This window comes from Dermacentor andersoni, chromosome 2 (assembly GCF_023375885.2).
Source record: "Dermacentor andersoni chromosome 2, qqDerAnde1_hic_scaffold, whole genome shotgun sequence".
Taxonomy (NCBI): Eukaryota; Metazoa; Arthropoda; class Arachnida; order Ixodida; family Ixodidae; genus Dermacentor; species Dermacentor andersoni.
The window spans coordinates 14,118,407-14,133,536 of NC_092815.1; the positions used below are offsets into that span (position 1 = coordinate 14,118,407).

The window sequence follows — 15,130 nt, forward strand, 5'->3', positions numbered from 1 at the left end:
CATGGAACTTAGTGGGGGGCCCGACAGATGGCGCTACTTAAACAAAAAGCGGAAATGTCTTTTTTTTTTTAGTACAATATTTAATATGGCTGCTTTATACCGGTGCCGTACGCTGGGTACGCGCCGTGCTCGCCTCATTGGCTTTGCGGCATGCCTCAGCTGCCGCGTTTTAATGGCCAGGAGACTAAAGAGCCTCTACTGACGCCCATACAAACAAGCCACAAGTGAGTGAACAGGACGTGCGACTTTATTGGCAGAAGAAAAGCAGTGCACCTTCTCATACAAGATCAGAAATAAAATTTGCATGTCGAGATGCGCTGAAACTATTAACGCGAGCTCGTAAACTGCTCACTTTCGTCGCCGCACATGGCGATCTGGTAACGAGCGACAATCAGTAGCGCAAGCAAATTGGGCAGTGCACCACCTGTTTGCTTTAACAGTCGCCGTAACTTACATTGCGAAGCAATCGGGTGACGCAAGGCATCTGCTGCCGCAACCAACACAGCGACATGGACTGAACGGCATTTTAGCATTTCCGCCTTTCCAACCTGCACGTTTCTTTTTGTTCTTTCGGGGGCCGCTAATGTGTAACTCATAGTTGGTGCCCCACATTCTCAATGTGGGCATCACCATTTTGCAGCCAGTTTTGCAGGCCTTTCCACCTATGTGGCTATCAACTTCGGACCATGTAATAACGTGTGCTGTCTCCGCTCACGCCACATCACGGCCGATGAAGGCCCACAAGCATAATTTGCCGGCGGCTGCAGCAAGAAATGTCGAATGGGGAGAGCACCAATTACGGTGCATGTAAATTGGGAGTCTTTGTCGCTGTGTGGACTGCAGGAGCAGATGGTTACCTCGGGAGACTGTTGCCCATGCAGCTAACCAGGTCGCCACATCGAAGAAACAGAACACGGCGACCATTATCAAATTAGACTGCATTCAATCACCGCATAAGGTTCAGACAATACACTGTACATTGGCCAAGATCCATATGACAACAGTGGGCATTCACGCACTACAAATTGCATACAGCTTATTCAGCTATCCGACTTCAGGCACAGTGCTTGCCTACGTCGCACATGGTGGTCTAGTAACGAGTGACAACCAGCAGCACAAGCAGATTGGACAGTGCCCCACCTGTTTACACTGACAGTCACCGTAACTTGTACTGCGAATCAATCGGGTGACGCAGGCACCTGCTGCCATAGCCTACACAGCGACATGAACTACCCGGCATCCTAGTGTTACCTCCTTTCCTACATGCACGTTTCTTTTTGTTCTTTCGGTGGCCACTAATGTGTTGCTCACACTTGGTGCCCCACCTGCTCTCAATATGGATGTGGTCTGTTTTGTGGGAATCGCCATTTCGCAGCCACTTTTACAGGCCTTTCCACCCATGTGGATATCAACTTCATACACTTCAAACCATGTAATCATGTATGATAGTCTCTGTTCACGCCAAATCATGGCCAAAGAAGGCCACAAGCATGCTTTACCCACGGCTGCAGCAGGAAAGGACAAACAGGGAGCACCAATCACACTACATGTAAACAGGGAGTTTGTGTCACTGTGTGGACTGCAGGAGCAGGTGCTTACCTCGAGAGGCCATTGGCCAATACAACTGAACAGGCTGCCACATCCCAGAAATGTAACACGGCAACCATGACCAAGTGGGACAACATTAAAACAAGATTATGCAATCAAATCACTTCAGCATACTCTAACATAATGCTCAATCTATACATTGGCACTATGCATTGGCTACGATCTACATGACAACAGTGAGCATACACGCACACTGGTTGCTTGCGGCACATTCAACCGTCCGACTGTAGGCATAGTGCTTGCTTTCGTCGCACACTGCAGCCTGGTAACAAGCAACAACCAGCAGCGCAAGCAGATTGGACAGTGTGTCCCACATGTTTGCACCGACAGTCGGCGTTGAATATGAGCAGCTTGCATTGTGAAACAATCGGGTGACGCAAGCATCTGCTGCCACAGCCAACAGCGACATGGAGTGCCCGGCATTTTAGCGTTACCGCCTTTCCAACCTGTATGTTTCTTTTTGTTCTTTTGCATGCCACTAATGTGTAACTCACACTTGGTCCCCCACATTCTCTATATACTATGGGCATGGTCGGTTTTGTGAACATCACTATGTTGCAGTCACTTTTGCAGGCCTTTCCACACATGTGGATATCAACTTCATACACTTAGAACCATGTAATTATGTATGAGAGTCTCCGGTGACGCCAAATCATGGCCGAGGAAGACCACAAGCAAAATTTGCACACGGCAGCAGCGGGAAAGGACGGAACGGGGAGCACCAACCACGGTGTGCGTGGTAGGAGCAGGTGCTTGCCTCGAGAGACTGTTTCCCAATGCAACTGACCAGGCTCCCACATATGAGAAATGTAACACGGTGACAAGTACCAAGTCGGACAGCGCCGAAACCAGATTCTGCAATCAATCACTTCAATGTAGCTTTCACAAAAACACAGGCTGTCGAGCAAGAATAGCAATCCTGAATGAGACTAGGAATTCAATATGGGAATGAGAAAGCTTGCATTCAAGAAAGAAGCCACTCTACCTTGCAAGCATTGAAAGCCAAAAACATTAACAAAAGTTAAATGCTACATAGCACACAGTGTAAAGGTTAATGCAAGACACGCCAATGCTGCGTCAGCTATTTCAGGAGAGGAATTGCACATGGCAACATACACTAGAAAGAACCGCTACACATATGTTATGCTACTAGACAGTGACTGGCATTAAGTATGAGCAAAGAATCGGTTGACCTTTATTGTTTGCATGAGGAATAGGAATGATCTCTAACAAAAGTGTGGAATGAAAAAGCTTGCATTCATTGAAATAAAATTATACTTGGCAAGAACTGGCAAGGCCAGGAAGCTCACTAAGGAAGGGCAAGCTGACAGAACACTCTTAGCCAGCGTCATCTGTGCTTATTCAGAGGTTGCAGGTACATCTGAAGACAAATAATTTTGGTTGTTGAGGTACCTGGATGACTTGGCCAATATCCGTGCTGGTGGAATGATGGCGTAGGCTCTTTTCACTCTTGAAACAGTCGTTCGTAGACTTGATATCTCATCCAAATAATTCTGGAATGGCTTCTTTGTTTGTGGTCTTGCGAATTCAGCTCCAGCCCCTTCCTGTTGGTGTAGATGGGGGCTCCCGTGATGACCAAGATGTACTTGGCATAGACTCTGTTGGGGGAGAACAATGGCACATGAGATACAGCAGAGATTATCCAAACTCATGTAGTGTTTTCTTTTATGTTCGAACTCATTATGCTGAACTGTAAACATGAACAAATGTTCATATCATCTGCTACAAACAACTGACATGTATCTCAAGACTAGCAAGCCAATACAGCATATATCAAGCATATTTATTTCTGAACCAGGTGTTGTTTACCTTGTAGTAGCAGCCAAAGTCCACACAATGACCTTGTTGTAGCAGGCAGCAGCTTCTGTTTAGTGCATGGAGTGTGTTGCTTTATACTGGTGCCATCCTCATTACTGCATGTCTGGAACAGAAATTTTGACTGCATCAGAAATTGAATAAGCACAATTTTGCAATATAAAATGCGTAAAGGTGCGGCATATACATTGCAATGGTTTGTGACTACAGAACACATGCAAATGTACACTGTTTGTTCTAGGGTGCTTAAGCAGCATGGTAAATAAATATGGTTACTCTCCGTAAAATTGATGTCTGCGTAACTACAATGCATGTCAACAGCTTAAGTATTATTAAGATCACAAATAAGTACATTTGTGCGCTCGTTTATACACTACAGGAGATCACACTGCTGATTTTACAAGCAAAGAGATGAAAGACATGAAGCTATTAGAAATGATGCATTCTTTTTGTGCATGAACGTGATGCACCGCTTCACTACTGTAAAAATAGATGACCTGAGGTAAGCCAAACTGAACAGCAAGAACATTTGGAACCAACAGGTACGAAATATGGGTGAATTATCATGTGTGCAACTGTTTAATACATTAAATTCAGTACTTTAGCTTCAGTTTATCAAAAGGTTATTCGGTTCTGTGAACGAAAGAAGTTGCCGGCGGACTCGAAAAAAAAATATATATTGATAAGGCAACTCAGTCACTTATGGCTACGGCTACAACGAGATGAAAAATGTGACGCGCGTTCCGATATCGTTTCTCTTTCGTGAATGTGTGTATAATGATGGCCTCGCAACTGAAAGTTTATTTCGGAAACAGCAACGGAGGGTCCTGACTGCCCTTATGTAATGCAGCATCTAGTTCGTTAACTTACCTCCGCCTGTAAGTTAACGAGACGAATAAATTACATAGCGATTGAAGCAGTGATGTTAAACGACTCACCGGTATTGCTGTCCCCAGTTGCAGCTGGATCCGGCTCCCATTTCGATGCAGACGTGTTCCACATGGCTCACGACTGAAACCTAGCTTTCAGGCTTACACCCCAAATTAAATAACGCGAGACATCGAAGCGCAGTAAACTGGTGTTAGCACAAAATAACCAACCAATGTACGAACCAAGGAATCCGTACCTGCCGCGCACGCGAACATACCGGTAAAAATTTTAAATTCAGGCCAGAGGTCACGTGGGAGGTCGATGATGCTGAACGCTATTTTGCGTTTAAAATGACAAAAGACAACAAAGTTGGTAATGAAAAGTACAATGTAAAATTAGGAATTATAATTTTGTAGTCTTTATCATGCAAGAAAAACGCTTCGTTTACTGTTGAAGAAAGTTTGTAGGTTAAAATGGATGGATGGATGGATGTTATGAGCGTCCCCTTTGGAACGGGGCGGTGGCTTGCGCCACCAAGCTCTTACTACTATGCTGCCTAATATCCTACCTATGTTCACCAATGAAAAAAAAAAAAAAAAAAAAAAAACCCACTATGAACTACCACGTCCAAATTTTCTGATACCCTATTGCGAACTGTGCTTTTGTACGTCTCCGTCTTTTGTCGTTTCCCTACTTTTCTTCCACCAATCCTCCAATCGCCTCTTACTGATGTCTATTGCGGACCTGTTTGCTTTACCACTGCTCCCGCTGAACCCAAGGGCTTCAAGGAGGCCAGTGGTGCCTAAATCGACCGCTGGGTAGACGTCCTCACATTCTAATAAAATATGTTCCGTCGTTTCCCTAGCTTTACCGCAGCAAGCACATGTTTCTTCTTCATTCTTATATCTCGCTTTATAGGTGCGTGTTCTAAGGCATCCCGATCTCGCTTCGAAAAGTAATGAGCTTCCCTTTGAGTTATCATAAATGGTTTCTTTCCTAATTTCGTTTTTTCCCCTTAAGTAGTTACTCATGGCAGGTTTCTTTTCCATTGCCGCCACCCATGAGATTAATTCAGCCTCTCTGACTTTCCGCTTGACCTTCTTTGTTGCTGTGTTGCCCACCCCACAGGCCGCATACTTGCTGGTAAGCTTCCTAGTTCTTTTCCTCCACTGTGAATCAATGTTTTGCCTGTACAGATACCTGAACACTCTCCCAGCCCATTTACTTTCCTCCATATTCCTCAGCCGTTCTTCGTACTCAATTTTACTGCGGGCTTCCCTCACTTCAAAACTAGTCCAGCCCATATCCCCTTGCACAGCTTCATTTGTAGTCTTCCCGTGAGCGCCCAATGCGAGGCGACCCACTGACCTTTGGTTCCCGTCGAGTCCTGATTGTACCCCTGATTTAAAGCAAACAACCGCATTTCCAAAAGTAAGTCCTGGAACCATTACCCCTTTCCACATACCTCGGAGGACCTCGTACCTATTGTATCCCCATAGCGCTCTGTGCTTCATTATGGCTGCATTTCTCTTCCCCTTGACTGTTATGGTTTTTTCCTGTGTTTCCATATATCCGTTGCCTTCGTTTATCCATATACCAAGGTATTTATATTCTGTTACCCGAGGTATTTCTTGGCCCTGTATCTCCACTGTCTGTTCACTGTTTTCATTGAATACAATAACACCTGATTTTCTAACACTAAATTTCAAACCTAACTTGTTGCCCTCCTGTCCACAGATATTAGCCAGACGTTGCAAATCACTTTGCTTGTTTGCGAGCAACACAATGTCATCCGCATAAAATAAACCTGGGAGTTGCTGCTCTATTACTGTACCTGCCTGTTTGTATGAGAGATTAAACCCGATATTACTTCCTTCTAGCGCCCTCTCCATCCTCACCATGTACATCATAAACAGCAGCGGGGATAAAGGGCACCCCTGCCTCAGTCCCTTGTTGATATGAACTTTCTCCGCGCTCCTCATCCCTTCCCATTCAACGCAAACAGTATTTTCTAGGTAAATCTCTCTCAAGAGCTGTATACAATCGTTACCTAAGCCTTCCCCTTCCAGAATATCCCACAAAATGCTGCGGTCTACGTTGTCGTATGCTCCTGTAATGTCCAAAAAGGCTACATACAACGGTCTGCTTTCTGCTTTTGATATTTCAATACACTGAGTAAGAACAAACAAGTTATCATCCAAACGCCTACCTATTCTAAAGCCATTCTGAAGCTCTCCCAAAATGCCATTATTTTCTGCCCATGCTTGAAGCTTTAATTTCACTGCCTGCATTGCTAGCCTGTATATTACCGATGTAATGGTCAACGGTCTATACGAGTGAATTCTGTCTTTCTCCCCCTTACCTTTATAAATTAAATTCATTCTACTTTGTCGCCAACTGTCTGGTATTCGTCTATCTTTTAAAGTTTTTTCAACTGCTTTCACGAGAGCTTCCTTACTTTTTGGTCCCAGTTCATTTATCAGCCTAACGGGAACCTCGTCTAGCCCTGTGGCTGTGCGCTTAGGAATTTTCTCTTCCGCTTTCTTCCAGTTTAAATTTGTAAGCACTAGCTCCTTTCCCCCTTGGGTCTCTTTCATGCTCTTTTTTTCTTCAAATACAACCTTGTCCTTGCCTTGGAAAGATTCGGCTGTTACTTTTTGGATGTAATTTATTGCTGCTTCTCCTTCCAGTCTGTTTTCATCTTCGTCTAGGATATGTTGTTGTATTGTTGTTGCCTTCCTGCCTAATAATTTTATGTGATTCCAAAATATTCTAGGTGCAGCCTTCTTTTTCTCACGTATTTCTGACAACCAACGTTCACTTTCACCTTTTAATTTTGCTTGCACCAGTATTTGAACCATGGACTTTTTCTCCCGGTATATTTCCCATTTACTGGTTACTTCATCCTGTGGCAACTGCGCCTTCTTTGCCTGCCTGTGCTCTCGAGATGCTTTCTGTCGTTCGGCGATGGCTTCTCGTATCTCCTTGTTCCACCAGCTTTTCGGTTTCTTTTTTCCTTTCCAATGAACATGTTGTTTCTCTTTCCGTATTTCTGTCGTTACTACACTTAGAAGCTCACCATATTCCCACCCCTTACTTGGCAACTTGCCAATTTCTTCCTCCACTCTAGTGACTATATTTGCTATTTGTTCAGCGTTCAAATTTGGACTGGCCATTTTGCTTTCGTTGCTCTCTTTCCCAACTACATATCCCATTTTCAAAATGATGCGTTTATGGTCACTCCCTATGCTGCTAAACCCTTCCTCATCGATGACCATTTCTCTCAACTTATCATGAATTCCTTCTGTCATCAGACAGTAATCAATGGTCGATTGCCGGTTTCCCACTTCCCACGTGATCTGTCCTTCACACTTAGGCCCTGTATTCACGGTCACGAGATTATGTTGCTCGCAAAGGTCTAGCATTGACTTCCCGTTATTGTCGGTATAGCCGTCTAAATCCTGTATGTGGGCATTCATGTCACCTAATAGGACTATCTCAGCACCATTCCCGAAACCCCTGATATCAGCGCTTATGCATTCCACTAACTCTTTATTCTTCTCTGTGCAATTTATTCCGGTCCACAAATACGTAACTCCAAGCCAAGTTTCTTTCCCACTCATTGTACCTGATAACCAAAGATGCTCTTGACATTGTGAATTTACTCTTTTCCATTTGGCTCCCTGATGGATGAGCATTCCGACTCCCCCTCCCTTTCTTTCCGACTTAGTTCTGTTGCACCCTTCCCATACATAATTCCCAATAACTGGCGGCTCTTCTGAGTCTCTAAGGTGCGTTTCTGTAACCGCATACACCCCTATTTGTTCTCTATGTAACTGCTCCTCAATCTCTGCCCACTTTTCCTTTCTTCTGCCGCCCTGCATGTTTATGTAGCCTATTGCATGGCGAGCTCTTGTTCTTGTTTTCCTCCTTTTCCTGTTATCGACGGCGATGCTCTTCTGATGTTCCCCTAGGGGACCTTCTTTATTACTACCTACTCTGACCTCCTGAGCGCCCGCGGGCCCCCTAAAAAAGCAACAGCGCGACCCCCAAGTCGCCAGCCCACTTCTCGTGCTAGCCTGTAATTGAAGTGGATCCCATCTCGTTTAAAACCACCACAACTTCTCACTTCCCTGTTTACCTCGACAACTTCGAATCCTTTCTCTCGGCTCATTTTCCATATTGCCTCATTGGCAGCCATTACGGCTCTTTGTACATGACTGTCACGCACAGGCACCTCCGGCACCGTGCACACCACGATCTGCACCTGAGGGGATAGTTCGCGCAAGTCGTCCACCCCCTTCGCCAAGCGCTGGGCTAGTCCTGGCCCTTTCCTGTTCAGGACGTCATTTAGCCCACCTGCTACTACGACAAGGTTGCGCACGTGGGCATTTTCCGTGAGCTTTTCTTTTGCTCGCTCCATGACAGAACCCAGTGTCTGCCCTGGAAATGTCCCTACCGCCACTCTTTTGTCGCCTTTCACCCTCTCCACAATTGCTTTTGAGCACCCAGCCATGTTTGAGTCGCCAGCGATAATCACTCTTTCATTCTCTCCTACCTCTCCCTGCTTACCGGCTTCCTGTGGCTGCAGCGTCGCCTCACTCGGGGCGTGTTGCGCTGCTTCGCTATAGCTACGCCGATTCACCGGCGGCGAGCTGGCGACCGCTTGCTTTGGCTCCCTGCCTTCCACTTTGCCCTCGCTTTGGTGTCCTGACCCGACATTGTCCGCTGCCCGAGTCTCAAGAGCGTCGAGCCGCCTTTGCAGTTCGGCGCTCCGTTCTTTCGCCTCCCCAAGCTCGGCCACAGTCCTCACCAACTGCGCGGCCTGGGCCGCCTCCACCTTCACGAAATTTTCAACCTTCGCCTCCAGTGCTACCCGCTTCTCCTGCTCCTCCCTCAGGTTTGCCTTAAGCTCTTCAAACTTAGCCGCCCAATTCCCTTCCAGTTTTTGGACGGCTTCCCTGACGCCCTCGCACGACCTGCACGTGAAGCTAGACCCCACCGCGTCTGCTAAATTCTGGAATTTAGTCTCGTCGAGGAAGCACCAGCGCAGGCACTCGTCGCACTGCACTTGCTCCCCGTCCCCCGCGGCCTTCACGTTTTTCGATGTCATCGCTAGGCCTACGTCCCTAGACCCAACGAGCAAGTTCGCCAAATCACTCACACAAACCCGACCACGACCGCTATCCCAAACAAAAACAAAGAATTGCGCTTACTACGGCGCCTCTAGCGGGAGATAATGTGCTCAACGGGGGAACCTTTTTAATTGGTGTACTATGCCTGTTTCTTTAGCAGCGCCGCGCGGTCGATTTTTTCACCCTCTGTGGCCATTTGTTGAACTTCTGAGTGTGCGGGCCCTGGTGCCGTCATGGGAATGACGGTATATGTGTCTGCGAGGCTCGTGTTGTAAGAGGCTTCGTCTAAAACGTGGATATGGCTACACAAATAACGCGTTCTCAAAGTAAAATCTTCATAAAATGTTTCCATTCACGCATATTACATCTTTACTCACCCACGATGCATGACCAAGCGAAGAAAAGCAAGAACAGACGACCAACTGCATAGAATAAAGAACAACTGACCAACTGTTTCAAAGCGAGCGCGAACCTTGTAGTCTGTCCTCCAACTTTAGCGGCCCGCTGATACTTTTTACGTAACATGGGGTGCTATTCTCGACACCACGGAGGAAGGAAACTAAGGAGAGGCCCTACCCCCTCCGCGCGCTAGGAGAAAAGTGTGGCGGAAATGACGTAGTAGGTTCTCATTTTTTTGCTGCTTTTTTATTTTTTTCTGTTGTATGGCCACGCCTTTTGGGCCACAATGGCGGCGCGTTGTTATGGTTTTGAGCGCTCACACGTGTTGCTCTGGTAGGTTTCGGGCCGTGGCAAAGGCGCTGAGTGGGCGGGTTTGCGTTAGTCACCGTGTCTTGTTGCGCTGTGTTACCTGCACCGTGCTCTGCCAGATGTTGCGCGAGCGCGCGCGCTCCGCGCGCGACACCACGCGCAGCGCGGCGTGGTTTCGCGAAAGATGTAAACAAGCGAGGAGGGTGGCCCAAAAGGCGGAGCATCGCCATGAGCAACGCCAAATTCCGGCTTCACTTTTGCTTCACAAAGAGTGACGTCAGGGCCTCTCCTTAGTTTCCTTCCTCCGTGCTCGACACGCATGGCGGCTGCACGGCCGCCATTATCCGCCATGTTTGCTCTCTGATTGGCTGTCGAGAGGTCACGTGTTTTGAAATTTGTGCCGGGAAGCGGAAGTATTGCAAAATGCAATTTTGCGTTTTCATCAAGATGACGAAACGTGACGTGGAGCTGCAAATTTTATGGACTAATACATTTTTTTGGTCCTTGGCAGCTATATTGCGATGTTAGCGCTTCAAAAAGAATGTGAGCGGTAGCGTGCAGAAGCCAGTGCAATGCATCTGCAATTGCGCGAATATGTGGTGGCGATCCAAGATATGCGCCATGCCAGCTTGCTGATTGGCTGAAGGAATATCTCGTGAGGAGCGTCACAGGAAGGGCTGTTTCGTAAACGTCATTTTGACGATGCGTGACGTTGCGCTGGGCCGCCATTGCTGAGATTTTCCGCCATAATTTTTGCTGCGACGAGGCGCGCGAATTATGCTAATGAGCAGCCATATGCAATGGCAGCCGAGAGGAATGCGTATCGCCACATTTTCCCCGTCGTTTGGCACCACAAAAATCTTTTGTTCATAACGCGTGCTCATAGTATTTGCATCGCTCTCGGGTGGTGTTGGCATTTGTGTTTGGGGCCATCATTTTTTAAAAGAACGCGTTTATACGAAATAATATTGGTTGAACACAGCAAACTTTCGGCAATGTTGTCCACTTTTCACTGCTGCATTTGTATTGTAATCAAGATTAATGCCTTTTCGCACAATCGAAAGTTATGACAACGGCCTCTTTCTAATTTATAAAAAGAAATGTACGCAAGGCGGCGCCTTGAAGTTTCCTCCCTCGGTGCGAGTAACCAGCGAAATGAACAAGAGATGGCAGCGCCGGCGCTTGCGTCGCTCTAGTGGATATCTCTGGCGCGCGCAACGCTATCGGTGATATCGGCCGTTTCTCAGCCAGCCGAGTCGGGCTGAGTCACTTGCGTTTCACGAGATAGCGATAACGTGGTCTAGAACGTGCGCGCATCACCACTGGTAGGTCGCGTATGTTGTCTCAAGCAAGAAAACAAGCGCGTTGGCGCCAACATGCGATGACTCATTCCATTTTTTCGGGGACACGCATCCTAGCTATTCAAGCAGACGATGGCTTGTACGCAGCAGACAACGGAAGCGAGGAGCGTTTTCGAGGGAATAATCATACGCTTTGACATAGCTGCTTTATTTTTACTGCGGAGGAAAACTGTTTTGCTTTACCGATAGCGCTATATTCAGTGCCTTCATTTCAATTTCTTAGGCGAAACGTCAAGTTGGCGTCACGTTACGTAAGCAAAACTGGGCCACCAGCGCCATTTTGTTTGCGTCGCGCCTACGTCACGCACCGAAGAAAATGGCGGAATGTCCAGAATAGCGCCCATGTAGTCGTACACACAATAACAAGTTCTCATAGTTAAACAAAACATGTTTTTGCGTAATAACAAAGCTAAAACAGCTTTTCACGTGCTGTTCTAGTAGAAAATGAATCATTGTGACAGACGGAACGGTACTTGCCAAGCGCGTCTTCAAGGTGTCCTGTCTCTACGAGAACAATGCCAATCCGAATCCACAACATACGGCATTCCCATGGGCGCTATTCTGGACATTCCGCCATTTTCTTCGGTGCGTGACGTAGGCGCGACGCAAACAAAATGGCGCTGGTGGCCCAGTTTTGCCTACGTAACGTGACGCCAACTTGACGTTTCGCCTAAGAAACTGAAACGAAGGCACTGAATGTAGCGTTATCGGTAACGCAAAACAGTTTTCATCCGCAGTAAAAATAAAGCAGCTATCTCAAAGCGTATGATTATTCCGTCGAAAACGCTTCTCGCTTCCGTCGTCTGCTGCGTACAAGCCGTCGTCTGCTTCAATAGCTAGGATGCGTGTCCCCGGAAAATGGAATGAATCATCGCATGTTGGCGCCAACGCGCTTGTTTTCTTGCTTGAGACAACATACACGACCTACCAGTGGTGATGCGCGCACGTTCTAGGCCACGTTATCGCTATCTCGTGAAACGCAAGTGACTCAGCCCGACTCGGCTGGCTGAGAAACGGCCGAATATCACCGATAGCGTTGCGCGCGCCAGAGATATCCACGCAAGCGCCGGCGCTGCCATCTCTTGTTCATTTCGCTGGTTACTCGCAGCGGGGGAGGAAACTTCAAGGCGCCGCCTTGCGTACATTTCTTTTTATAAATTAGAAAGAGGCCGTTGTCATAACTTTTGATTGTGCCAAAAGGCATTAATCTTGATTACAATACAAATGCAGCAGTGAAAAGTGGACAACATTGCCGAAAGTTTACTATGTTCAACCAATATTATTTCGTATAAACGCGTTCTTTTAAAAAATGATGGCCCCAAACACAAATGCCAACACCACCCGAGAGCGATGCAAATACTATGAGCACGCGTTATGAACAAAAGATTTTCGTGGTGCCAAACGACGAGGAAAATGTGGCGATACGCATTCCTCTCGGCTGCCATTGCATATGGCTGCTCATTAGCATAATTCGCGCGGCTCGTCGCAGCAAAAATTATGGCGGAAAATCTCAGCAATGGCGGCCCAGCGCAACGTCACGCATCGTCAAAATGACGTTTACGAAACAGCCCTTCCTGTGACGCTCCTCATGAGATATTCCTTCAGCCAATCAGCAAGCTGGCATGGCGCATATCTTGGATCGCCACCACATATTCGCGCAATTGCAGATGCATTGCACTGGCTTCTGCACGCTACCGCTCACATTCTTTTTGAAGCGCTAACATCCCAATATATCTGCCAAGGACCAAAAAAATGTATTAGTCCATAAAATTTGCAGCTCCACGTCACGTTTCGTCATCTTGATGAAAACGCAAAATTGCATTTTGCAATACTTCCGCTTCCCGGCACAAATTTCAAAATACGTGACCTCTCGACAGCCAATCAGAGAGTAAACATGGCGGATAATGGCGGCCGTGCAGCCGCCATGCGTGTCCAGAATAGCGCCCCATGCCAATGCCTCCTTTACTAGATGCCTGCCGCGTCGCTAGTCTTCCCCACGACCTACTGTATAAAGGGCGACCTGCGCATCCCGTGGTCGCCTACGGGAGCGCGCGGCCGAAGAAATACCACGTGATCATTGAGTAGGGACCAAGCGCGCCGGTAGATGCCGCCAAAGCTCACCCCCACAGCAACGCCCGAAACGCTCCGGCCCTGCCTTCAGGAATACGGCGATGACGGTAAAAATTCGCAGAGGAGCTGCAGTAAACTCAGCATTTCACATTATAGACAGGGTGCGGCTAGAAAAAGGCGCGGCGACACATGCGAGAGGCACTCGACCCCAGATATTTGGTATCTTCGCTGTGCAGTGCAATGAAATCTGAAACTACTTTGAAGGCGTGGCCGCCGAAATTTCGAGCCGTCGCTCGAAATGCACATTAAAAGCACGTTTCAAAGCTAAGTGCAGCATAGTAACTTACCTTCGCCTTGCCGACAATGGAATGGAATGGAAAACTTTATTGCTTCTTTAAGATATTAGCGAGTTGAGGACGAAGTCTTCATTCTTGAAAACTTTAGGTCCTCTTCAGCCTTGGGTGGGCCCCTAGTCCAGGGCACCACTGAGTCGGGCCACCTCGCTTGCGTGTGCTATGAGGGCCCTTTGGACCCCTAGCTCGCAGCTGGTGAGCCGGCTCTCCCATCGCTCCGCACTTGGTGTTGTATGTTTGTGGAATGTCTTGTTTCTCTCGCATTCCCATGTGATGTGATATAGTGTTGGCCTTGCTCCGCACCACGGGCATACGGCGCAATATTGTGTGGGGAACATCCTGCTTAGTATGTAAAGATTTGGAAAGGAACCCGTCTGCAGTCTACGCCATCCTGCGGCTTCCTCCTTCGTCAACGCTTTGTGTGGTGGGGGGTATTGGAATCTTCGCCCCCTATATAGGTTTAGCAGCTCTGAATAACTGTCCCCGCAAGTAATCTGAGGCTCTCCAGGGGGGACTGAGGTACCCGCTCGGATGGTGAAGCCTCGAGCTAAGCTGTCCGCCCCTTCATTGCCCTGAATCCCTGCGTGGCTTGGTATCCAGATTATCTTGTGTGTAGATTGTCCTTCATAGAGCGGTGCTCTACTAAGGATCTTGAGTGCCGTGCTGCTTATTCTACCCCTGATATAGTTTCGGCACGCCTCTTGTGAGTCTGTTAGGATGTTGAGGGATTTTCCTATCCTGTATCCTTCCTCTGCTGCCAGTGCAACAGCTATTTCCTCTGCTTCGGTTATGTCTGATACCGCTACCGTGACACTCGTAATTAGTTTGCTTTGATTATTAGCTACTACCGTTACTGCGTGTTTCCTGTGTCCTTTTGGATAGAGGGAAGCATCTGTGTAGACTGTGTTGTCTCTCTGCCCCATCGTTCTTTCGTAGAATTCTGCCCTAGCCTGTCGCCTGCTGGTATGGAGATTGGGGTCCATATTGCGGGAAACAGGTTGTATACGTAGTTTCTTCCTTAGCAGGTCCGGTATTATTGCCCTACTACTTTGCGGTTTTTCTATTTCCCAACCCAACTTTGTCAGGAGCGCCCTTCCTGTTGTTGTGTTACTGAGCCTTCGCGCTTGTGCCTTGAGCTGGCATTCTTTTAGTTCTTCAAACGTGTTGCTCATTCCCAGTTGCATCAGCT

At 47.4% G+C, this 15,130-nt stretch overlaps 1 long non-coding RNA gene across 1 annotated transcript; it reads right to left on the reverse strand.

Moving 5' to 3' along the window:
• Window positions 1–229: 229 nt before the first annotated feature.
• On the reverse strand, window positions 230–3,617 carry LOC140216064 (uncharacterized). Its single transcript, XR_011892702.1, has 2 exons — window positions 3,439–3,617; window positions 230–3,227 (listed from the first exon to the last, which is right to left on the reverse strand). It is a non-coding gene; the product is annotated as an uncharacterized lncRNA (long non-coding RNA).
• Window positions 3,618–15,130: the final 11,513 nt, after the last annotated feature.